The sequence below is a fragment of the Condylura cristata genome, unplaced genomic scaffold, assembly GCF_000260355.1.
Source record: "Condylura cristata isolate star-nosed mole 26May11 unplaced genomic scaffold, ConCri1.0 scaffold00027, whole genome shotgun sequence".
Classification (NCBI taxonomy): Eukaryota; Metazoa; Chordata; class Mammalia; order Eulipotyphla; family Talpidae; genus Condylura; species Condylura cristata.
In genome coordinates, this window is record NW_004567128.1 from 2,824,885 (window position 1) to 2,850,477 (window position 25,593).

The 25,593-nt window shown below is 46.1% G+C and overlaps 1 protein-coding gene across 4 annotated transcripts in view; it reads left to right on the forward strand.

Moving 5' to 3' along the window:
• FRMPD4 (FERM and PDZ domain containing 4) overlaps positions 1-25,593 on the forward strand; it is a 613,488-nt gene that overhangs the window by 301,256 nt on the left and 286,639 nt on the right. The window lies entirely within an intron of this gene.

Sequence of the window (25,593 nt, forward strand, 5' to 3'; positions counted from 1 at the left end):
TGTTTGCTGAATGGAGTTCCAGTAACCCATTAACGGGGTCTCCTTAGGAACAGGGTACAAGTAGCCTCAGAGGCTTGTTGAAGAGTAGCAGCTGACCATCTGATCCCTTTGATTTCTGGTAATTATCTTGAAGAAGCCATTGTGACCGGCACTACCGGGTCAAGAAATCTTCAAATGCAATGGGCTCCCATGATGGTAAATGCCCACAACGTTGTCGACTCACAGAAGCACACAATCTGAAGACCTCTTGAGGAGGTGACATTTTGACGTGTACCTGGAAGGCGGTGGACATCCCCCATTGGGCATACATTGATATTGGGGAGAGAGGTCATTCAGGGCCCAAGACATTGCAAAAACCAACCCCCCAAAGTGGGAACGTGCACAGAGGCTGCAGGAGCAGAGGTGAGAGGTGGAACTTGGCTGGGTGCCCACACGCGTGGAAGGCAGAGATGGGCCCGAAGACTGGGGGGCAGCAGTAGAAAGTCAGATATCAGCCTGAGGAGACTGCTTTTAACTGGTGAGCCATTGAGAAGCCACTGCCATCATTTGTGGAGTTGAGTACTGATGCCTTTGCTGCGCTGTTATCAGTTTGGTAGCTTGTTCTGGCAGGAGTGATGGGGAAGAGATGGAAAGTCAGAAAGCAACAAAGGGCCACTGCAGGCTTTAGCTAGCATAGCTCTGGTGTATAAATAAATGTGCATCACAGTCATTCGACAAACACGCTGTGTTCAGTAGTCCTCTGTGTGACCCTGCCACAGAAGAAAACTAGAAGGCCTCCTCGCTTCGCGTAGTAGGCCTGCCACTGTGGGAATGCATCTCCCGGCCCAATGTTGAACAAAGGAATTATTACATTCAGATAAAGCTCAAACCAGGCCAAACTGGTCAATGGTGCTAGACATCAGAATGGCAGAATGGCGTTTCCTTTATGAGGCATACTAACTGAGAGGGGTCCGGGACCTTCCACCATGCTGGAAATGGTCTGTGTACGTAGTGTATGCAGATGTAGAGATCCATCCAGCTGCACGCTGAAGGTATGCATGTGTTTCGCTGTGTGTGCGTCGTACTGCCGTAAAAAGAAATAAACCTAAGTGCTAAAAGTGAGACGGAAAAGGGGAGCAATTTGGTTTGTCAAAGGGCAGAGGGTCTGAGTTGGAGGCCAGTCCGAATAAGCGAGAGCTACATGTGACAGTTCCTGGGTAAAGGGAGCCTGGGTTTGGTAGATGATTGGATGAGGGCTCAGAGAAGCCAGAGGAGGTCCGGGGACTCTAAAGTTTCCAAGGGCAGGTAAATAGAAGGCTGTGCATGTTGCTGTAGTAACCAAAGCAGGGGTGATGGCAATGAATTGGACACCATGTACTTAGAATGGCCATTTGGTTCTCAGTGATAGTCCAAGCCTGGCACTTTTCACCTGAGCTGTGCTGGCATAGTCTAGTTTCTTCTGCTTCCTTTAATCACCCAGCAGAGTGCAGCCCCCTGGAGACTTCACACTCCACCATCCTCTGCATCTCGTTAGCATCCACCTTACATGCTACAGAGCCACTGTTTACCCTCATGGGGAAACAAACACCGTCTCGCCAAGGTCACTGCGGGCTTACACCGAAGCCACTCTATCCAGAGGATTCTGTGGTCTGCAGTTAGAGGAAACTGTCTTTTCAAGGTCATTGTGACTGAAGAATTTTGAAGCTTGGACACTGACTTATGAAGGACACCAGGCTCCTGCCACTGTGAGCAGAGAAAGTGATCACGAATCTGTGCTGCCTGATTCCTTGTTTTCTCTGTGAATAGCCAGGCCCTGGAGAAGTGCTTTCGGGCCTTTGCACACAGCCTTTTTTCATGACCTCCGCTGTGCGTGGGGCCTCGAACAGACACTGCTTTGAAAAGTGCTCTTTCCAGTCGTTTCCTGGTGACGCTGCTGCCTCTGCCAGTGCCGCTAGTCCTTCATTTGAAGCGAATCGGACACTCTTGAGGAGGAGCCATGGCTCTGGCCATCCTTTGGGGCCTCCGGATGATCCTGCTGAGAGCGTCCAGACAGACATGGTGGGGGTGGTTGACAAAGACCAGGTTTTCACCAGAAGCAGCAGACTCGCCAGGAAATCTGGAAGGAGCACTGGAAAGAGCACTTTTCAGAAGGGTGTCTGCTACTGGCTCAAGGAACAGAGCTGGGAACTGGCATGCCATCAGGATGAAAGGTGAGGATCATTTCACTACATGAAGATAAATGTTTTATTTTAATGAAAGTCTTTATAAACAACTGCCTGGACAAATCTAGGGATCCAGCTTGGTGTGTAGCAGCTGGTGGGGCCTTTTCTTTTCCCCTGGTTGTAGAACATTTGTCTATGAGTGGCAGCTCAAACCACTGTGTGTGACTGAGGGCTCCCTCTCTGGACCCCTCTAGAGCAAATGTTTACCATATAGGAACACAAAGTAATTATGCTTGACTTTGTGCACCCTAGAACCCCTGTTCCTTCTGAGTTCATGCCATTCTAACATGGCGTGAGCGAATGAGAGTGGATGTGTTCCATTAAAACTTTATTTACAAGCACAGGTGACTGAGATTTTTGTCTGTGGGTGGTTTGCCCTTCCTCCCCCCAACTCAAGGGAGCATTGTCTGCTCAAAACCAAATTCCATGTAGCAGTGCTTCCTCTGGAGTCCAGACCCTCTGCCTACATGGAATTATCTCTGACAGATGCCTAGAAAGTCGCTCTCCCTGTGTAGAGGATAGCATTTAAACTATTAATGGGAAATTATTAAAAAAAGGCCTGGAAACCTTGATGCCTTAGAGTTGTACCAGATTATGCTAAAACTCCTGACCTTTTGTTTGTACTATTTAGCAGTAGTTAAGTATGTTTGTGCAGTGAGAAATTGTTCTATACAGAAAGGTAAGTGTATTGTTTGGTTGCTTTCTAACCTGTGTACACCAAGAGCGGAGACGCCATCTTCCTGGGGAACCCTTTGTATACCCAGTGTTTAACTCAATGGTACACAGTCAGTACTTGTTGGCCGGGTGAGGGAAGGGGGCAGGTACAGACTGGAGCCCAACATCTGAGAGTATTTATCTTGGAAGCAAATTACTGCAGCGCGAATTCCAGCACAGAGCACACTGCATCTTGGAGCTTCCTTTAGACATCACAAACTTGAGCTACAGGTTGCGGTTCCAAGTTCCCTCTGCTCCGTTACCACAGCCTTGCTGATCGCCTTGGTGTCAAGTTGCTGACTGGGTCAGAAAGGACATCTGTGCTTGTGCAAAGCTAACTGGCTTCTGCTCATATGCGTTCTGAGCACTGTCCCGCCAGCCTAGTGAGCAGAGCCATGTCAACATAAGTCCCTATTATTCTTCATCCTTAGCATTGTCCTTCATAAAAATGAAGGGAGAATGATGCAATCAGATTCAGAAACCATCACCATCCCAGATTCCTAGCCTCCTATGATTAAATTTCACTGTCATTAAGTGAGAGCATTAGTTTCTCTGAGGTACATCCCATGTAAGTAGTGTTCATGTGGAGCAAACCAGGAGTGACGGCTTATAAACCTGCCTTATCCCCCAGCCTGAGCAGCTAGGTTGACTTCATTTGAGATGTTGATCATAATAGTAACTGCTTTCAACTCAAGTAGTAGTATACCCTAATATAGCCAGACATCTTTATCTACCCAGCAGGGGAGAAGATCAATAATTAGTTTAATTTTCCACCTCTTTCTGCTAGTAGGTACATATTCTGCAGTGGAATCCCCAAAGCTTTGTTTCTCCTTTGTCTTTTTCCTATAATCTTACACTTTACTTGCCTTTTACAAGTAGCCTCAAAATGAAATCTTAAAATATTTTATCTGAGTGTCTTTTAAGGTGAGTCTTTATTTCACTTATATTTAATGTAATGATATATATTTAGATCTTAGATTTAAATCTACCATCTAGTTCAGTGTTTTGTATTTGGCTCAGTGATCCCACATTCCTTTTTTACATTTTGTTGCCTTATTGTCTTTGAGAGCAAATCTGAGCCTCAAAAGGCAGGAGTCCCATGGTGGCTGGTTAGGGGTGTGGTGATCCAGGGCCTCTTCCTTAGTTGATTTGGGTGGGTTTCTAGCCTTTGAGTGGTTTGCACTGAAAACAAAGCATGATTGTGAGTTATCAAAATCAGATTCATACTTTTCCTCCCATGGAATAAGAAGACTATGTAAGCTAGTTGCTCTCTTCTTGTCTTATATACCTACATGTTATGTTGTTATTGTTGTTGTGTATTCTGAATTGTTCCACCAGGTAGTTTATATTCATCTATTTACTGTTTGGTTTGCCCTTCTTTCCTGCCTGCATCCTAGAAATTTCAACAGCCATCTCCCTCCTCTCTCTTTTTAAACCCAGTGTTCCACAGTTTTTTGTATATCAGTTCCAGCGTCTCTATGGTGGTGGACTGTTTCATTTGCATAAAAATGTATTTTGCCTTTATGCTTGGAAAGGACTTTTGTTGATTCTGTCTAGATTGCCACTATTTTCTCTCATGCCTAACCTTTTCCTCTTCTTGGAAGAAAGCAGCCTGAAATTCTTGATTTCATCAAAATGTAATTCCTTTGAAGATAATTACTCTGGTTACTTTTAGGGATGTATGCATTTCTAGGTATGCGTTTGGTTTATGTAGCCACTTTGATAGACAGTTTTGGGCTTCTTGAAACCGTGGACTAATAAATAGTCACAGATATTTTCTCTTCAGATATTGTCTGTTCAGTCCTGCTTGGTAAGGGGGGGTGAGGCCCTCTACTTGGAACCTCCACATCCTTCACTCCCGCTTCTGCATTCACTAACAGGTGTGCTGAACACCTGCCCTCTGATTAATGCTTTCTTCAGTTCTACCTGATCTTCTGTTAAACCTGTCTACAGAGCTTTTTAATTTGGATTTCAGGTTTTTATTTATATAATCCTGCTTTGTTTCTTTCTCAGATCTGCTCCGTCACTTTTTATAGTCTCGTTCCTCGTAGGCTTAAGATGATTTTGTGTGCTTGCTTCTACTTTTTCTGTTCTCCAGAAGACCCACACAAATAATTAAATTTCTCATTACTGGAAACTGGAGGTCCTGGCTGTAGGCATCTTTCCTCTTTTTTGCAAGAAAGCATTCAGGGATTGCTTTCATTAACCCAATCACAGATCCCTTGGAATTGCAAATGTGCTCTTAAAGGATCCAGTATTTTTGTCAGGTGGGCTGTCTGGGCAGGCCAACCACCTCCTGCCCTTACCTCGGACTGCAAGAGCAGGCCAGGAAAGTGTCCGCAACCACCCAGGGTGCTCCCACACTAGGAATGAGAAGAAGCCCTGGGCAGAGGTTGAGAAACTCTCTGGGGAGATAATGGGAGGAGGAGGTGTGTGCTTACCCGGTGGAATTTGTCCCCCCAAAAGAGAAAGAGGCTAAGATCAGAAAGTGTCTATGTATCACAGGTGAGGTGGAGAAAGAAGGGCCAAAAGAGGAGACTAAGAAGCCATCTTTAAAAGTCCTGAGGGCAGAGGAGCTATGCATTCTGGGAAAGGAAGACAGGAAGATTGGAAGACAGAGAAGGAGGAGGCGCTTTGAGAACACTCTCAGAAGTGATGGTGGAGGTGGTAGGCCAGGGGTTAGAGATACAGGGACAGAGAGCCCTGAGGCGGCGCCTTGAGGAGCCACCTCACCTGTGTCCTGAGTGAAGCTGGGCTGGCCTGCAGTCATGCCACTTGTTAGCCCACTGTCTGCTCAACAGCTGTGCAGTGGGCACAGAGGCTGTGTGATACCTGTCTCTGAAATAATTGGCTCTCTGACCCTTCACAGAACGTGCTTGCTGATCCTGGATTTACACCGTGAAATGAAGTTTTGCTAGTTTCCCTCTGGTCCACCAAGAAACAGGCTGGAAGGGATTCCTGTTGGAAGAGAGGAAGGAATGAAGGGGAAATGCCACCAGCCCCTAGCTGGCAAGACCAGCAGTCGCTGCTCTCAAGGAAGAGGGAGCCAGAAGTGTGGTAGAAAAACCAGCTTCCAAGTCACCACTCAGGCCAAAGAGGAACGCAGTCTGTCTGCCAGGACTTAGAATTGAGGGAATTCAACTCAGAGAGAGCTCAGTGACCAAGGCTTCACAGCCTTTTCCCTTTGCCGTGACAAGATCTAAAAAGTTGAAAAACCCCAGTCCTTTGAAAGGGGGAGGCTTTGTGAGTTCTCCCTCCCATTTCTTTCATCTTTCTAAGCAAGTTATTTTCATTTCCCTATGGGTGGATGGTTTCTTCTTCTGACCTGAGCCTTCCGCTATTTTAATTTCCCCCCCTAAATAGAGTTTGCACCCTCATCCCCCAACCCCCATGAAGTTTTACAAAGTTCCTCCATCTTTAAGAAGTACAATGGAGCTCCTCCAAAGTCTAATTGTGCAGTATAATGTATATGATTTACTGCATGCAAATGCAGAGAAGAACAAGGAAGCCAGGACCAAAGAAAGAAAGACTTCTATAAATATATCTACAGGTGACAGGAAAGCTGTGCTAGGATTCACATTTAGCCAATATTTCTAGAATTCAGGGTAAAACCCAAGACATTAAAAGTGACAAAGCTTTCAGCATCAGAAAGCTGGGAGTATTTATCCAATCAGATAACTACTAATGGCCTTCCCTTCCACAGGCATGGGGAATGTGTAGGATGAAGTGTGAATCCCTTTCAGGAGCTCAGAGTCAAGTAGCAGGACATCAGTGAATGCCATTGCAGGTAATAAGGGCAGCAAGGAAGAGATGCTTCGGAAGTGCAAAAGGCAGGCATTCAAGGCTGCTTTCATTGTCTGGCACCTTCCCGATAAGGTGGGCCGGAACTGGCTTAAACTAGTTTGCAAACTCAGGACATCTGAGTCCCCTAGACATCTTCTCACAAACTTGCACTTGCAGACTTCTACTCCCACAGCTTGGAGATCCATTTTCAGAGTGAACGGAAGGTTCTGTGGGGTGGCCTGCAGGTCTGTAGACTCTCCACTGAGCGACTAGCCTGTAAAGGAAGCGCAGAAATGAGCCCGCCTGTTTGAGATAATACCCCATCGAGGTGCACAGAGCATAACATCGTAATTGAAAATGAGCCTAGAGTTGTTTTGGGAAGCTCTGAGGTTATGAACATTGAGTGCTTATGGTTTATGTATGTTTTTATGACTTTTGATTTTTCACTTGGTAATGGACTTGTTAGACTAGACCAATGTGTCTCTCCTCTCCCCCAAAAGTAGTCGTGGTCCACTTAAAAACAAGTGACTGGGGGGCAGTGTGATTAAAGAGGGACTCTAATTGGTGACACAGCTAACACTGCAAAAGGAGAGGCATCTGCTACAGTTGCTAAATATAATTGCTAGAAAAAGTTTATAAATATTCATTTAAATGCATTTCTCAAAGGCTCATGTTTGGAACTACAGCTGCTGGGTTGCCTAAAGAAACACAAATGCACCACAATTAGTGCATTCTTAAGGAAGAAAAAAGGCTTTATCTTTAATGTGCAGGCGGTTGAGTAAATACCACGGATCAGCGATTTCTATAGCTAACATTTTGCATGTCATATTTATTAGACGGTGTTACTACTTATACTTTAGATATTCAGTAGTTTCTCTGATTATTGCTTTCTCAATTTAACAGTTATAAATTTAACTTGTGTCAAGTGACTAATATACTATTTAATGTCTTGTGTGATTAAGTTTTGAGTTTGCTTGCCAGAAAATTTGGCTAAAGACTGTTAAAATAATTTCATTTTCTTTCCAAACAGAAATCTGGAAAACCTATTTCATTTACATTTTCCAAGTAAATGGGATTTTGGGGGGCGTCAAATGATGTTTTCGTGTAGTCATGAGATAAGTGTATTGATAATGGCTCACTGGCCACTGTGCCAGTCTGTCTTCATGTCGGAAATAAACGGCAGTGTTCTTCTGGCAGTTTTCTAATGCAGGGGAGGAAAACTTTTTCCTACTCTCCTCCTTGGTTCCTCAGCTGGGGCTCTGTAATGGAACTTACAAAGGTAGATCAATGAGAGAAAAAATATGTGAATTCATTCAATATAAGTTAGGCCTGACGTGAGGGCCTTCAGATGGAAGTGAAGACCCAAAGAAACAGTTTAACCTGAGTGTTTTTATTTCAGGTGTAAAAAGTAGAAATGTGTAGGGAATTTTGACAGGATGAAAGGGTGTGAGCCCAGAGTAGCCAACCAGAGCCCTTCAGTAAGGCCTCTGTTCAGACACCTCTGGGCCTCTCTCTTCACAGATCAGGCTGCTCCATCCTCAGGTACAGGGAGGGCATCTGCCCCATGCGGGTCTTGTGACCTGCCTCAGGGGGAAGGGGGTGTCAGAGTGTCCTTCCCAGCCCTGCCCTTCCTCCAATTCCTCCAGCTGACAATATTCCGTGTGCCTGGGCAACATCTTTTGGGGGTAGCTGGGGCATGTGTGTCACACAGGGAACATTTAGCTTTGTCTGGAGATAGTTTCAGTTTTCACAAATTCAGGAAAGGGCAATGCTACTGGCATTGCCTGGGTGGACACCAGGGGTGTTGTTCAATACTCCGCAGGCACAGGATGCCCACCATAAAGAATTATTTGACCCCAAATATCAATTGTGCTGAAGATGAGTTAGCCAAAGTGCTGAAAGGAGACAACTGTGGCATTGAAGGGAAGTCTGCGCAGACCAGACAGGCAGTGACCACGGGCTTAGGAAAGGACTGAAGTGTTATAGTTTGGGTTCATTTCCAGACTTCTTAGAGAGGACGTCTTCGGTAGGAATTGCATGATCTTAGTTCTAGAGGGAAAGATAAAATTATAAGTATTCCCAACCATGGTGTGTTGAAAGATAGTATAATCATAATAGCTTTATTAAACTAAACTGAAGTCTTGATTATGGTACTTATTTTTTCCCCAAACATAATGAGTTTTGCTGATGCTTTTCACCTTTCCCTTTTTCTTGTGATGTGAGAGCCACCTCTAAAATGCATTTCTTCCCGGGGTACCTGGGTAAAGCCACTGAGAGGTGGCTTGCTTTTAGCATTACAAAGAGGGCCACAAAAGTCCTCCAAGGTGCTGTGACATTCTCTTTTACATTACAAAGGTTGCTTTAAAGCCAGACTGTTAGCTACTAGAATGCCCTGATCACACTGGTTTGGAAGTCAAAATCTTTTATAGTTATAGGGATCATCCTTGAAAATGGCATGCACAGTTTAGCATTTTTTAATGTTCCTGAGATTGTTAAAATTTATATTCAATGAAGAAAGTTTAGTTCTGATTTAATGAACTTCCTATTGCCATTTTAAGATCTGAATATAGAAGCCATTTGAATTTTAAGGTCTTTGACGATTGCATAAATTGGATTTCAAGTAAATGGCAAAGACTTATGATGCCTTGTCACTAATGAGAAACATTTCCTTTATTCTGTTTGGTTCTAATGAGAACACTGGTCAAAGTGTCAAGGATGTTTAGGTGAAATGACAGACAACTTGAAAATTGTAATTTCTGAGATCTCTTTTGGACTTTTTTTTTTCCTAGAAAAGTCTGAGCTGTTTGGGATGCAAATGGGGTGTCTGTTGATGTAGCTTGTCCACTTTGATGTAAGTTTCTCCAAAGTGTCAATCTTGCCTGGTTAGGGTACCGGTGCCACAGATTGGCTGATTGTGGTTGCCGGCTCCTATGGGCTGAGAAGCGCGGATGGGCTTGCAAGGCCCGCCACTCCTGGTGTAGATGGGTGTTGGGAAGCACTTTCCCAGCATGCAGTGTGCTCCAGGCTGTGGGTGCCGTGTTGATCGCTTTATTTTATTTTATTTTTTCATAAAAAAGAACAAAAGTTAAATCTGTGGCATAAGCATTGCAGTAGTTCAGTGCATAGAGTTCTTAGGTCCCCCTGAGAAAGACTTCAGCAGACATTCCCATTCATCATCATCAGGCTCATTACGGAAAAGTGAAAGAGTAGAGCCACGTGCTTAGACACAGGCGCGCAGTCTCAGAGGGCAAGAGCAAGCGCAGAGCAGAGGGTGTCTTAGTGGGGGATTCATTCCCTTGTGGGATTTTCTCCCTCTGGAGTCGGCTGGCTTGGTTTCCCCAAGGGATAACCCTTTCTGCCTCCACTCAGATTCCTGGAAATTTCTGTAGCTGGTTTAACAGCTAGTTAACCCTCCCCTGCTTCTGGGTGTTGGGCTTGTGCGATTGTCCATCCCAAATTTTCAACTCCTAACATCCACTGAACGCCACAGATGTGCCCTGCGTTGCCTGCGATGCCAGGTCAGCATCTGGAGGGAGCTGCGCTTGGTTTAGGTCATGGAGTGTGCAGCTCTATGCTTACACTTACTTTTTTTGGTTTCTGTGTTTTGCAAGTTCATTGTCGTTTGTGTGCAGTAGGGTGTCAGTACTGTGCCACGTTTAATGACAACTTCCCTTTGCATACTGTACTTGTTACAAGGTGGGGCAAGGCCATGAACATCTCTTGATTTATGCAAAGTCTGGTTCCTTGTCTTAGGGCAAGATGGTTCTATAGGGGTGTCAACATGAAGAATGCAACTGTTTATTTTACAATAATTCTCTTCAGATATGTCAAGAGGGTGTTAATAGTGTACTATCAAGCGGGTCTTTTCAAGATAGAAACATGTCTATTATCTTGAGATAAATTTTTTAACAATGAACAATCAACTGCTTTTCAAGACAAACAAGCTTTGAAAATGCGGACCACTTGGGAAAAGGTGGTTTCTCAGTGTCTCCACTGTTACATATTCTGAAATAAATATATTGTCATATATAAGTATACTGTTACCTATCCATACTTTCATAGCTTTATCCTTAAAGTCCTTGGCAATAGATATTTTCTAACCTGTTTCAAAAGTTTCCAGATTTAAGGTTCATCTACCTCGGAGCTCATGTATTAAAAATACGAAAATTAACACATTCTGATTAGTTTCCAAGACAACTGATGGTTGCCAGGGAAGATGGACATTTACTATCAGAGGTTCAACAAAATTGCCTGGTGGGTGGGCGTGGGTGCAAAACTGAGATTCATGAGGTGGAAAGTCCAGCCAGCCCACATTCGGGTCCGCAAAGTTCCATAGGCTTTGTTTTTCTTGTAGCAGCCTCTGGCCTCAGCTTTGCCACGAACCTTGTGCAGCCCTCAGAGCACTGTGTCCAGGAGTCCGGACCAGGATTTCCAAAGTTAATAAGGCATCTTACAGAAAATTGCTCCCCGCAAAAAGGTATTAGCAGGAATGCACACACAAGCCCATCTGTGCTCAGAGTACAACACACAGGCGAAGATACATTTATTTTGTCCATATACAACTCGCATCTGTTTTATAATGGATGGGACCACAGTTCAGGGAGACCAGTAAATAGCCCAGCCTCGTCTAGGTCCAGGTGAGCAGAGTAGGGTTTCAGGGGCACCTGTATGGCACCCCCTTTTATCTTTGCTGGCAGAGCAGAGGGGAACCGTCAAGGTGGAGACCCCTTGGCCACAGCTGGCTGACTAAATGGTTAGAACACAGAGGGAAAGAGGCCTCCTGTCTGCTTTGCCTTCTGGAGTCTTCAGAAAGCCTTGGGGAGGACTGATTCTCTGATTCTGCCGCAAACTCCAGTAGTTTTGAGAGTTTGAAGAACGCCTGCCGCCTGGCCCCACCCCGGGGATTCTGAAGTCATTAGTCTGGAATGGAGCCTGGATGCCCGACTTTCAGAACACACCAGGGCCTGCCACTGGCCTTCGGATTAGAGAACCACTGCCCTCTGGCACTGCCCCCGGTGCCTCTCAGGAACCGGTTAGGCCTGCTTTTCTGGCCAAGTATGGCTTGAGGGAGCCATTCCCAGATGTGGAAGGAAGAGGACAAGCTTGTTGGAAACAGCAGCCCACCTTCAAATCACCTTGCCCAGGGAGGCCCAAGGCACACAGAAAGGAGATGGGCAATGGAGGGCCTGGATCCTCCAGACCTGGGTGAGCTGTGAACCCCAGGCTTTCTGTCGTCTCTGGTCACTGCTTTCCTCTCCTCTGCTGCCTGGTTTGAATCCCCAAACAAAGAAATGTATTGGTATTCCTCCTGGCATTTAGCACCCATTCACTTATCTGTGGAAGGTCTGGCGTCTAGAAGTTTGAACGGCTTGGATTTCCTGTCCTGCCTGGCTTGGGAGCTGAGGATTATTCCAGCAAAACCTGCCTCCGCATGCCTGCCACATGTTATTTTGCAGCTCTGTGCACGGCTGTCGTTGTAAACACTGTTTATAGAACCTTTATCGGCATTTGCCTCTGGAATTGATAAAGCACTTAGTATAATTTGCTGTGAAACCACTGGTGGTTTTTTTTAAGCTTAATAGAGTTGCACATATGGGGTATTTGGAAGATAGCAGTTTACATCCTATAAAATGGCTTGCAAGTCTAAAGCACTTTTATCTTAGCCATTTAAAATGATTGATTAGTTCATTCACACAGCCAGGTACTGTTCTCATTTTACAAATGAGGGAAATGAGGCAGAAAGAGACAGGGTCTTCTTCAAGGCCACATGGCCAGGGTGGAGCAGCTAGGAGTTGGACCTGAGCCTCTCTTCCTGTGCTCTGCTAATGTCCAGGGTCTGCAGCTCCCTCGTGAGACCTCCCCCCCCCCACCCAGAAAAGCACAGGGCCCATCAGTGCCGTTGTCTTAGGAAAGCCTATTCGAACTCTGGTGTTATATTTTGCTTGGAATGGCATAAATGCAAATAGATCCACTGAGCAGGGACGTTTGTTTTTTTCTGAAAATGAAACCAGCACTACAGTGGTAGGAATGAGGGAGTGAGTCCCTGCACTGCTCCGTGGGGCAGCTGAGAAGCAGCAGCAGGCTCGTAAATGGGGCGATTTTGCAAGGGGCTGTGCGGCTTGCTGCGTCCAAAGGCTTTTTTATTTTTAAAGGTACTGCAAAACCTTGACTAGTGAGAAGCTAAGGAAAACAGACATAGCCAATATAATGGTCTCAGGAAAGAAGGACATTTTGGGGAAAAATCCTTCCTTAGATTTTATTAAAAAATCTTAATTTCCAGACTAAGGCCTGCTTTAGAAAGCCTCTTCTTCTACAATGTGGTCGTGTTTAGTATTCATGGCAATGACCCAGAGGGGCCAGCAAGACATACAATTATCAAGCAAGATTTGCGTCTCTTCCTGTACATTCTAAGACAGCAGAGTAAACATTTTTAATTGTAGAAAATTGTCTGTGACCATGGCTAAGCCGTGCTCACGCACCAACACTGCGGTTCACACACAGCGCTGCTCTGAGGCTTTGACTATCCGCATCTCCTAACTGCTGCCCTGTGTTATCAAGACGGGGGGAGGTAGTGAGGCACGCAGCTTTCAGGAGAACATGTTTTTATAAAATGTGACCTTTTTGCACACTTAGAAGGTAGCTGGGAGTTTCGGTAGTGAAGGGGGAAATGAATTGTACATGTATACGTTATAAACAGTGAAGAGAAGTGTATGTTGCTATTTGTTATGCTTTATACCTGACCCCTGTCTGCTGAGGCTTACCAGGTAGTTGGTATCAGACGGGCAGCGGAGAACTAAGTCAGCCGGAACACGTGCCCTGGGTGACTTAAACAGGCTTCGGGACTGGAGTGTGGCCGGCAGGCTGATCTGCACACGCTCAGCCTGACAGGAAACAACCCACATGGGCGTACATGGTTGTTACTTGGCACACAGTAGTTCCCTTCCCCCTCCGTTACAGGGGGTGATGTGGAGGGTCCCTCGCAGACACCCAGTACCCTGGGTGGTCGTGTCACAGTGGGAAACACCAGGCTAAGGAAACTGCCGATCCTCTGAGGGAGCTCCCTCACCGACTTGTCCATCTTCCCTTTCCGGAGAGATACTCTTTATGATTCTGGACTGAACGTAAACAGGCCTTCTCTGGGGAGGAAGGAGACATTCCTGTCAGCTGTCAGAAGGTGGTGTTCTGCCTTCACTCTGCTGGTCAGGAAGCAAAGCTGTGACTCAGGGCTCTGCTCCCTCAATTCCAAGGGTGGGTACTGTCCAAGCATCTTGCACAGAGCCACCAGTGCTCTTGATGCCCCAATACCAGGATGAGGTGATGTGAGGTGACTGCAGGATGTGAGAGCCAATCATGAAGACAGAAAGTTGCAGAACTAACTTGCAGGGTATTAAGAGGCGGGGGCTGGCATGGTGTGCTGGGCCGGGAGCCGGCTGGGTACAGGATAGAGGTGGCTCAGGGCCAGTCACAGGCTGCGGTCTGCATGGGGAGGCCATCAGAAGTGTGGCAGGAAGCCTCTACCTGCCTCTGAGCACGTGGGAGGGACTGACTTTATTGTCAGATTCTAGCTTCGAAGCATGCAATAGGGAAATAAATCAACTTAATTGGTCATAGCCGCATTTTAAAATAAGGAAATGGAATAGGACAAAAAATAGCCATGCCATTTATGTGATCAAATGAGTATCATTTCACAAAGCTTTAGTTTTCCTATTTCATTAATGAAATTGCCCGTTTTTCTGATTTCGGCATCTCTTCTACAATCAGTGCTGGTCTCATAATCAAATGGCATCAAAGATTTGATGAGCTATGTATATCATATCTGCATGTGTGAAGTGGGCTGCTGTGGGGGATTTACTTTTGTTGGGTCACAGGCAACATTTGTGCTCCAGAGTCCTCGTTCATGGGAGATGGTTGGGGGCAGTCTGGAGGAGCGAGAACACCAGGTGGAATTGGCCGCCTCACTCTGAGTGAGGTGATTCACGGCCTTGATTCTGGAAGCATGTACATTTGTTCCTCAGTCAAGTATAATAAGTGAGTATGATCAGGCCACATGTAACATAGGAGGGGGGGTGTGCGCCGTGGACCCAAGGAGCCCAGGAGTTGACAAGGCTCTTCAGGTTTCTATGCCCTGGTTGGGAAGCCAGCAGCAATAAAGACAGCGTTTAGTAGTTGATGGCCACGGGGGTGTTTGGGAGAGAGGTCTGCAGTAGGAAAAGACAGGCCAAGACCCATATGAAACATGGAGTGGCCAGGCTGAGGCACAGGGGATCCAAGCTCAAAGAGGCTTCTCTGTTTTGGGGTCACCCCCCTCTGTCACTTTCTCCACTCTACAACCAGGCCTATGTTTGACTTAGTGCCTGCTGTCTCTTTTCATTGGAGTCTTAGCTGCCCCTCCTCAGAGGGGTGACTTATGGGAGGTAAGCTCAAGGAGATGCCCCACTTGGGAGGTATGGGGAGTGTGTCTGTGGGACTAAATGGAAACCAGGCTAAGGCCTTTGAGCAACAAGGCTAACTGGAGTCCTACAATGTTGGGTCAACTTATGTAGATCCTGTCTGTTTACACCTGAGTTCAGTTCCTCTCAGAGCAAGGTTGGGCCACTGGGGGAGACCAGTAGGTTTAAGAAAGGATGTCTTGCTTGGAGTCCTCGTGATGTTCCATCATATCATCTCTCCAAAGGAGGGACATCATTGATGGGCACCATGCCTTTGAACACAAGCCCCGGGCTTCTTTGTCCCTCCAAGTTCTCTCTGGCAAAACCCTAGCTTCGTTTCTCCAGCCTGCAGGAAGACAACACAAGGAGTCCTTTGTCAGGAGGAGGTTGGGTGGCAGAATCAGTTCTAACTTCACCCTTGTAGCTCCATGCTGGGTAGTTCAAGCTGTATAGCTGCTTCTACGGAAATGAATCGAGTCATAACATACCATTTCGAACATGCACTCCAACAGACATCCTTTATTGGTCGTCAGAGTATGACTAAAATTAATCAAATCTCTGAGGGTTGCCAGGACCAGCACACTGGCCTGTGATAATTTGTTCTCCACCTAATTCCTCCCTGAACCCACAGCTTTTGCCTCAAATGTGAGCTCTACAACATCAAAAGGCATTTCTTCAGCTTGACAAAGTGAAATACTTGGCTTGTGTCTATTAATTTTTCTCAGGATAACTGTTAGGATTTTAAGCATAATTTTCCTGTATTATAAATTGAAACTGTCATTTTAGTGCATCATAAAACAAACTACTGGTTAAGTACAGAGCAGTTTGGAAATAAACATGTTGCAGCGAAATTTTCCCAATTTCCTGCTTTATTTTGGCTTATCTATAATAAATCAAGTGCCGTATCTTCCCCAAAAGTGCCCAGGTTATTTTGCTCATCTGAGATTCTCTTCATAGGCATGTTGGTGTGCACACAGGCCTTACCTTCCCCTTACTCAATATATTTAGGAAGTAATTGCTATTACTAATGAATTTTCTAATTAAGATAATGGATGTGGATTTTGTTTTTCATAATAGACTTTTACCAAGCAGAAGCTGTCATTTGTGGTCTTTTTATATTTGCATGACACAGAAAGTTCTACAGAGTCAATAAATTTCTGTGAGGCCAGAAAACAATTTTGTTCTATGCTCTGTCAAAGCAGTAAGTGTTTTAATGTAATCTCCATGGGTTTGTTTTTATTTCTGTGATGTCTCCTTGACCCAAAACACAAATTAAAATATGCCAGAAGAGGGAAATATTATAAATGCATCCAATCTGGTTTCCCATTTCTATTCTTAAAAGCTATCATTTGTTGTAAAATATCACACAACAGTTTCATATACTATTTTGTATCTTTTCATGTTGGACTCAGGGGTAATACACCTTTCTGGAATGTGGCCGAATGAATGCTGGAGACAGGCCGTCTTCACTTTCTAATTCTTGGGCATTGAAACCTCTCCAAGCTGGTTAGCCCTTCTTCACTTTAGCTGTTTGACCTTTGAAGGGAATGTTAACAGAGCTGTGCCCACAATGCCAAACATACCTGGCCCTTTATTGAAATGTAATCCAGATGCATGATTCGAGTTTGGGGGTGGGTACTAATTAGATTCATGGGAAGTAGTCTTTGGTAGCCAGGCCTAGAAATTACTGCACTGGAGTCAGAGCACTTAGTAAGTCTTGCGTTGCTAAACTCTGCCTTCAGCACAGAAGCAGCTGTGTTTGTTCTGAGACAACTTCCTTTACAAAAGCAGGCTTCAGGTACCACCCCCCTGAGTTGGCCTTCCCCTGTGCTTGGGCTCCTGAGAAATGCAGCCATTCAGGTCCCACCTCTGACCTACTGACTCAGCATCTGCACTTGAAAAGATTCCCTGGAGATTCTTCTGCTCCTTGAAGTTTGGGGAACCCTGGCCTACATAGGCTGGCAAAGAGGAGTGACTTGTGGCTCCCAAGAAGTGCTGTGCTGTGAAACAGGTGTTTCGACAGGCCCATCTCCAGACTGGGCAGGCCAGGAGCAGCTCTTTGCATTGTGGCCTTCTCAATGCCAGCACAGCACGTGGGCTCTTCCTCTGGGGCACCAATCAACCCCGCTTGCTGCCAGCGGTCCTCTCAGATGGCTGGCCCCCCATTGCTAGGGGAAGAATCTCCTAGCAGTCTGACCCCAGCATGTGCACTGCAGGCACTTCTGCAGGGGCCGGCCGGCTGGATTGTCTCAGGTATGGATGTGTAACTGTCCTTTCTAGTTTCTGCCCAGAGCCTGAGCTATCCAGATTTTTACTTGGCATCTTCAGGTTCCAAACTCCTTATTTTTCCTGTCGGATCACTTTCCGAGATCCCTCCTACAACACCGAAGCTTTGAGGCCTTGCTGTTGAGACTCCGTGGTTGGCCACAGATGGAGTACAAGGTTTCCCTGCCGCTGCATCATTGGCATTTGGAGGCAGCTTTTTCGTGGTGGGAGAGGGGTTGGGATGTCCTGTGCAGGCTCCCTGGGCTCTCCTCGTTCAATTCCAGGCCCCCAAGCTGTGATGTCCAAAAATGTCTCCAGCCACTGCCAAGTGTGTTCTGGGGGGCAAATTTGTCCTGGCCTCGAGCCCCTGGACCACAGGAGTGCCAAGAAGTTGGTGTCCTGGGTGATCTCAAGGCAGCTGCGGCACAGCACGCTGGCCTCCGGCCTCCAGCCACCAGCATTCCGGCTGCTCGCCCAGCCGGGCCTAATAATGTTATTTTCCATGTGAGTCACGAAATGACAGGTTTGGGGAGCACAGCGAAAGCCACAGCATCTCTGTGCTGCCTTTCCGTCCCCTGCCCCTCCATCAGCTCACTGTCCACCCAGTATTCTCTGCTCTCTTGCAGCTACTGATCCATCTTCATTCCTGTTCTCTGTTAGCACCAGTTCTGGCCCCTTTTTCTCCTTTATATTCATTTTAAATAATGTCCATTGAGAGAAAAGATAAATATGTATTGTCTGTCTGGCATTTGGAACTGAAATCTCCATCATAATGTCCTTTAACGTGATGTACCAGGGACTGTGAAACAAATTGACTTTTGTAGTTTTGAAATCTTTCCAATGAGATTGTGCTTTGGCTTAACTTGCGTTCTTTGATCCCTGGTATATTTTCTTGAATTATCACCCAAGAACTTCATTTCCATAGCTGAGTCTGTGCAGGCTCTGCACAAGTGAGGTCGGCGATCTGACGTTCTTGGGAAAGAAGAGGCCAGACCTGGCTTGGTCTGTGTGGAATTACGACCTCGGCCATCTTCCCGATCTGATCAAACCTAATTCATTTACTCTGGTGAAAAAATCCACTTATAGTATGCTGTGATTAAAATATGAAGTTTTCAAATATTGAACTTTATTTTGCATGCGGTTATTTCCTGAACTTGTGGTATGCAAATTTGCAGTTGATTCAATGGATTGTACTAACAGTTGCCAGAGAGAGTAAGTCTGGGTCAGCCAGAGAATAGAATCTGTAATCTACCTCCTGAGGTGAAAGTACTGCCTCACAGAGCTGATTTACGGTTTGATTTGGGTGTTTCATCATTTTCATAGGAGAAAAGATTGCGTTTGGAGCGGTGTTCCTGCCCATTCGTGCCATGCCTTTGCGACTGTCGTGATGGATTACAGAGATTGGTTCAGTTCTCCATCATCACCCTTGTCTGTGCTTCGCACAGCGCCTTTCAGCTTTTCTCACCAAGGGTTGGAGTCAGTTTCTCTTCCCCTGCCTCTTGCCCGGGTGGCTCATGCCTTGCTTTGGCAGGTGCCATGCAGCGCCATGTTGGCACACCTATTTGGGGCCTAGCCTTTCAAAGGATTGCTGCTAGATTCTGGTGGCCTTCGTAGACTGTGCGGCTCCCCTGAGAAAGGAAAGATTTTGTAGGATAGGCAAGGGTCATCCCAGCCAAGGCCATGTTCAAGCAGCAGTCTCAGCCAGCGCCACAGTGACTGCAGATACATGAGCGAGCCCATCAGAGACTGGAGCTGCTCAGCTAAGCCAGTCCAGCCTTGGGAGCAAACTCCACGGTTTCCGTTGAAGTCACTACACTTTGGATGATTCGCTCTACAGCCACACTACCTAAAAGGGTGAGAATGATGAAGCGCTGTCCCCTTTGGGCGGAGGAGTGAGACAGTGGTCCCCTTCTTCTGGCTCAGACCTTCCCAGTGTGCACACTTGTACCCCTTTCTCCCCCAGGTGCCCTGTGCAAGGCAAGCAGCCTTGAAACCTCGAGTCTGGCTGCTGTGTTCCGCCCTGGGCTCAGCCGTGGGGGCTCAGTGAGCTCCAGCAGGAACCTGTTCTCTCAGCCTCTCCGTTGCTCTCTCCTTTATTAATATCTGACAGTGCTCCTGGGACACCCAGAACGCATCACGTGAGGCCCTCGTTTAAAGGCAGAGGCATTCTGTACACAGACAAATGGGGGCCAGCGCCGAGCTAGAGAGACATTCCAAACTCTCTGGGGCCCTTTCCTTCCAACACACAAGGCCAAGGCTAAGCTGAACTGATTCACTGGCTTGAAGGCCAAGGTCTGCATGAGAGATCCGGCCCAGCACAGTGCAGACCAACCCTCAGCGCCTGACACTCCTGGGTCCCCTTGACAGCAGCCTTGTCAGCCAGGTTAGAACAGCTGCAAATCTTGAAGAAGGAGACTGTTCCTTTTCAGGTTGGATTATTTGGACTGTTTGGCGATTCAGTTGTAGGAGTTTCTTATTTTGGGGGTGGGGGGAGAAATTAACCCCTTATTAAGAAAGTGGTTTGCAAATATTTTTTTCTCAGTTGGTAGGCTGCTTTTTAATTTTGATGATGGTTTCTTTGGCTGTATAGAACCTTTTGTATTTGATACAGTTTATTTTTTATTTTGTTTACGTCTTCAGTGTCATATCCACTTCTGGTGTCAAATCCAAATATTGGTGGCTAAGTGCAACCTCCAAGAACTTTAACCCTCTGTGTTTTCTTGAAGGAGTTTTGTGCCTTGTTTCAATCCATTTTGTCTTTAATCCATTTGGAGTAAAATCTGTGGTATAAGATAGAGTTCTAGTTTCATTTCTCTGTATGTAAATACACAGTTTCCTAGCACCACTTACAGAAGAGACTGAGCTTTCCTCATTGTCTTTGACTTGGGTCATTTTTATTAAAATGTTTCCTGGAGAAGATTGTTTGGGGTTGACATTCTGAGATGATCTGTCAGCCATATGAAGTTGGATATATCTAAACTTCTCCCCAGGTCTGGTAAATTATCCATCATTACTTCGTTCTCCTTGTCTTCTCTTGCTGGGTATCCAGTAATGCAATGCAAGGTTATCCTGCAATTCACATAGGTCTTCTTTTTATCCATTCTTTTTTCGTTTTGCTTCTCTGACTGGTTGATGTCAGACTACTTCTAGCTCACTAACTCTTCTATTTCAGGAATTCTATTTTTCACTTGAGTTATTGTATTCTTCAGCTTTAGGATTTCTGTTAGTCTTTTACTTAATGGTTCATGTTTCTTTGAAATTTTCATTGTGTTCATTCATTGTTTTCCTAATTTTGCATAGCTTTCTGCCAGTGATTCGTTTTCCTTAAGAGGATTAGTGTGAGTTCTTTGTCAGACAGTTCATAGATTTCCATTTCTGTAGGATCAGCCCATTGAAGGCTTATTAGTGTCCCTTGATGGCATGTTTTCTTGATTATTCTTGATGACTGTAGCTATATGCTGCTATCTGTGCATTTGAGTAAGTATATCTCTCTCCCACTCTTTACAAAATGCCTTGGTAGGGAAAACATTCAGCAGAGATTCTGAGTGGGTCTTTCATTGATGTCCATGGGAAGGCATGCTGCTGGCTTCTGTGGATAGACATGGCTTGTGCCAGGCCTGCAGGTGGGCAGGCTTGGTGCTTGGATCCACAGTGTCTGGTCTGGTTTCAGGAGTCCACTAATCTTTGAGTTTTAATGATGGCCTTCTGACCCACATGGGTGGGCCTCGAGGTTGAGGCCACAGGGGCAGACCTGGCACAGGGGGGCTGCTGGTGTAAGCTTACCATATCATCCGTGGGAACCAGTCTGGTGCTGGGCGAGGCTGGGAGCCTGGGCTCTTTGGAAATAGCCTTCAGGCTGAAATGACGAAAGCTTCAATGAAACTAATCACAGTTATCATTTTCAATATGTACTGTATTAAAAACTTAAACAATGAACTCAAAGTAATAACTTCCATTTGAGAAATGTAATTTTTCAACAGTAAAGGAAAGAAAAGCTCTGAAAAGACCTTGAAAGTTTGGCATTTGCTATTTAACATACAACTTTTACTGGGAATAAGCCTAAATGCTCTGCGCTAAAATTTTTAAGGTTTTGCAGCAGCCATTACAGAAGCAAGGAGTCTCCTTAATGTGAGGAAACAAGTGAGTGGATGGGATTGTTCATTGGGAACACAAAAAGTAGATGAAATGCAAATTTTTGTGTAAATACTTGCAGCAAAATATAACAAATGCACAGTGTTTTCCAGTTATCTTAATATGTATGTCAGGACTAACTTTGTTTTAGAAACAGATCAGCAAATTTCATTTCACTTTCACTCCAGCTTGAATTGAACTTCTATTAAACCTTAGGATCTTATATTGCTGGGTTAGATGAGGATCCTGAAAGTGTTTGTTGTATGAGGGTTGGGGGGGTAGGCTCTGACTTTTTTTTTTAAAGATTTATTTATTTATTCATACAGAACTGGGGTGCAGGCCAGAGATGCGGAGGGTGAGAGAATTCACCAGGGACAGAGTGGGGAGCAGAACAGGCAGATAGACGAAGTCCACTGCTGAGGGGAGCAGTGGGCGGGTCTGGAGAGGTCTGCCGCGCCATGTGTTCACCTCCAGGGCAGGCGGGGATCAAACTCATGCGGAAGCTGCTTAAGCTTCTTAATGCTGTGCTTTAACCCGCTGCACCACCAGGGAGGGCCGGCTCTGGCCTTTTTTAAGAGTAGAATCTTAAAATTGCTTAGTAACATCATTTGTCATGATTCAACTGAAAATGAAATCCACCAATAAGCCCGCCCTGTTGTTTCTTCTTTCTTCCTGAAGAGTTCACTCTCCACTTAGTGCAGCCGCAAACAAGGCCCTTGGCGGGTGTTGGCAGCAGCTGGACCCAGTGACTGTAATCCCGAGTAAGCTCCCTACTGGATATGGAGTGGCAGTCTAGCCAGACATTTTAAATACCTGCAACTTGTCAACCACGAATTTGTGGTTTCCCACAGGACTAAGGCAGTTTAGTATATTTTTCCTAGCTACAGATGTTTGCCATTTTTAACCATAATAAATGCACTAAAGGGTTTTTTTAAGCATTTTGTTCTTTCTACCCCATTTAAAGATAAACATCTGTTTGCTTTAAAATTGGAAGAAAGACTATGAATCATAGAAAAAGGGACACGCATTTTATGGGTCATGTGCACAAACTCTAGAAATGAACTAATTTTCAAAAGTTATTATGGACAAGCAGTTATGTGCTTGAATTTTGGGGAGTACCTAGGATTCATTAAGTAAGCCATATTTGAGCATTGTTTGCATCTGGAATATTCTGAGAAGACAGCCTCTAGGATATGTTCCTGGTTGGACTTCCAGTTGCAGAGGGCGGCTGAGGGAGGGATAGCTGAAATGAACCTGTTCATTAAAATAGGGATTTCTGGTTCTCAGCAAAAATAGGTTTGCATGAAACAGTGCTAACTCGATGCATCCTGATTCCTTCAGGTAACCAGAACAAGAGATGTGTCAGAGGACGCTGTCTGATCTGGGTTGCACTTTCATTTGGAAAAATTCAAATCTGGACTACAGACGGATGTTGTTATAGTTCAGGGTTTCGGCAGAATTTGCATTTACCTGGCATGGTCCTGTGTTGCCCATGATGTCAAGCCAGGTAACCTTGTCAGTGTAAGCTTTTCAAGGAAAGGTTAGAGCCATGTCCCTTCTTAACAAGCCAACCAGTGAAATCAGCCAGAAAGAAAAAGAAAATTATCGGATAGTTTCACTTTTGGGGGCAGGTAAGGGATCTGGAAAAAGAAAAGTAATTGTAATAAAGTAAAAACCATGGGCAACAGCCAACTACAGACCAGACACATTCTGCAGGGGGCAGACGGGAGGAAGATCAAAACTGGGCTGGAAGAGCACATGGGGCTGTGGCGAGGGCGCATGGTGAGCTGGTGGCAGGAAGTCCACGGGGTTACAACTGAGGTGAAAAAGCATACCTTGTGCACAAATGAAAAATGACCTCTCTCCCTCCCTCTCCCTCTCTCTCTCTCTTCCCTCTCCCTCTCCCTCCCTCTCCCTCTCTCTCTCTTCCCTCTCCCTCTCCCTCTCCCTCTCTCTCTCTCTCTCTCTCTCTCTGTATATATATATATATATATATATATATATATATATATATATATATATATATTTCATTCAAATTGGGGAACTTTTTCTGATGTGCCACAGAATTTCCGTACAAGGCAGTGTGCTCTCTGGCTTGCAACTGCTGCCTGTTGTTCTCTGTGTGGTTTTCCTTTTGGCTTAGGGGAGTAGACCGATGCCCACTTTCCATAACGATGTGCATGACATAGAGGTAGTGGACCTGTCTCCCTACATCTTTAAATGGTGGGTAGAAATTACTGACGTGTATAAGGGACAGCATAATCATTGGCTCGCCAGAGGTCCTTTCTCTTCGAAAGACCCCTTCGCATGCGGTGTGACCATATACTTTTGGCAGAAGAGCATGGTGCCCTGAGCTCTCCAGCCCTTCAAATCACAAAATGTGAGTATATCTGCCTGACCCTGGAAAATAAGTTTGCCACCAAGTTCTGTGCAGCTCCTTTTGTCTTGCTTGTTTCAGGGAGAGAACAAGTCTTGCATCAGGTTGGTTTAAAATCAAACACGGGTTAACCGGTGTCAACCTCGTTCTTTAATTTGCTCCCCCTTTTTCCATCCTCAGATTCATGCCAGGACCAAACTATCTGGTGCTGCACATCTCCTCCCCCCAAGGACCTGCCTCAGTGGCAAAGTGGTTTTCTCTACTCTGACAAATCAGTTGTTAGGTCAAGACTGAATGTTGTGCAGACCCGTGTAATGTGTACTTGCTGTAAAGGCACATTGGCAAAAGGGGCGAGTTTCCGCCTCTTAAGCTTCTTGTCCTCTGTCTGGATCAGTAGACGTGGTGCTTGCGCACTCTGGACATTGGGAAATAAGCCACTTTACATCTAGGTAGGAAACAAAAAGAGAGATTTGAGGTTTGTGGCTTTTCCTGGTAGTTCTAATTCATTTTCAGGTCCACAGAGTCATCAGCATGCCTGTATGTGTCCTGCTACTATGAGGCTGGACCCGCAGGCAGCAGCTGCGGGCGAGCCAAGGGACACGGGCTAGGCTAGCTGAGCTGTGTCTGCGGGAATGTGACAGTGCACCCCAAAGAGCGAGGGGCGGCTGCCCACAGAGCCCCCTGAAGCTCGGACTCAGGGATGCCTCCCACCTTGGGTACTCTAGAGAGCTTCCTTGGCCCAGGAGGAGGGTTGCTCAGGCCAGCAGGACAGAGGGTATGTGGTGGGAGAGCTACAGGAGAAGGGGCCCCGGCTGGAACTGCCTGCCGTGGCCTGCCGTGGCGGGGCCAGGTGGGGTGACCTGTCTCCTCCCTGCTGCTCCCACAGCCTGAGGCCGGGACCTTGCTAATACCTGCGCCCCCGCCAGGGTGCCATGGGAGACAGCCAAATGCTCGCACTGACCCAGCTGCATCTCCCAACAGGCCTGAGCACCCCAGGGAGACTGTGCTGGGAAAGCAAAGCGATCAAGTCCTGCCGTAACCTGCTCTCAACTGCCTCAAACCAGCCTACGGGGGGGGGGGAGGCCGGCGCCAGACCGGAGGGAGAGGCTTTGCCTCCGAGTTGGCCTAGGGCAGGGTCCCCCAACACACTTCTCTGGCAGAGGCCAATGCTGATGCTCCCTGGCCCCTCCTCTGGCCCTGCTGCCCCGTTCCTCTCTCCCTACTAGCCCTGGCTAGTACCATTTCTCCAGCCACCTGGACAGGTGCAAAGGCAGCAGTTTGACAGTTTGTCCCAAGTATAGTCCCAAAAACTGAAAATGAGGGACATATCACAAGGAGAGCTAAGGGGAAAACAAAAAAAAAAACAGAAGCCCCAATCCAGATGAACTGCAGAAGATGTCGGAATAGGAGTTCAAGGCAATGGCTGTAACAATAGTTACTGAACTTAAAAAAAGAGGTCATTTCCAAGTTGGAGAATTGACGTGCTAAGGACTTGCCTTCCCTGTGTCTCGTTTTAGCTCCCTGTAAGGTAGCTGTGACAAAATCTAAAGTTTAGAGACCCCCCACAAAGAAGTCATGCTCTCCCCAATGCCACCGGGGCAATTTTTAGAGCTTTATAAAGTCCTTCCGGTCAGCGACAGCATAACTAGGGGAGGAGGCCCAGATGTCCGCTCTCGCTGGCCCCGCGAAGCTC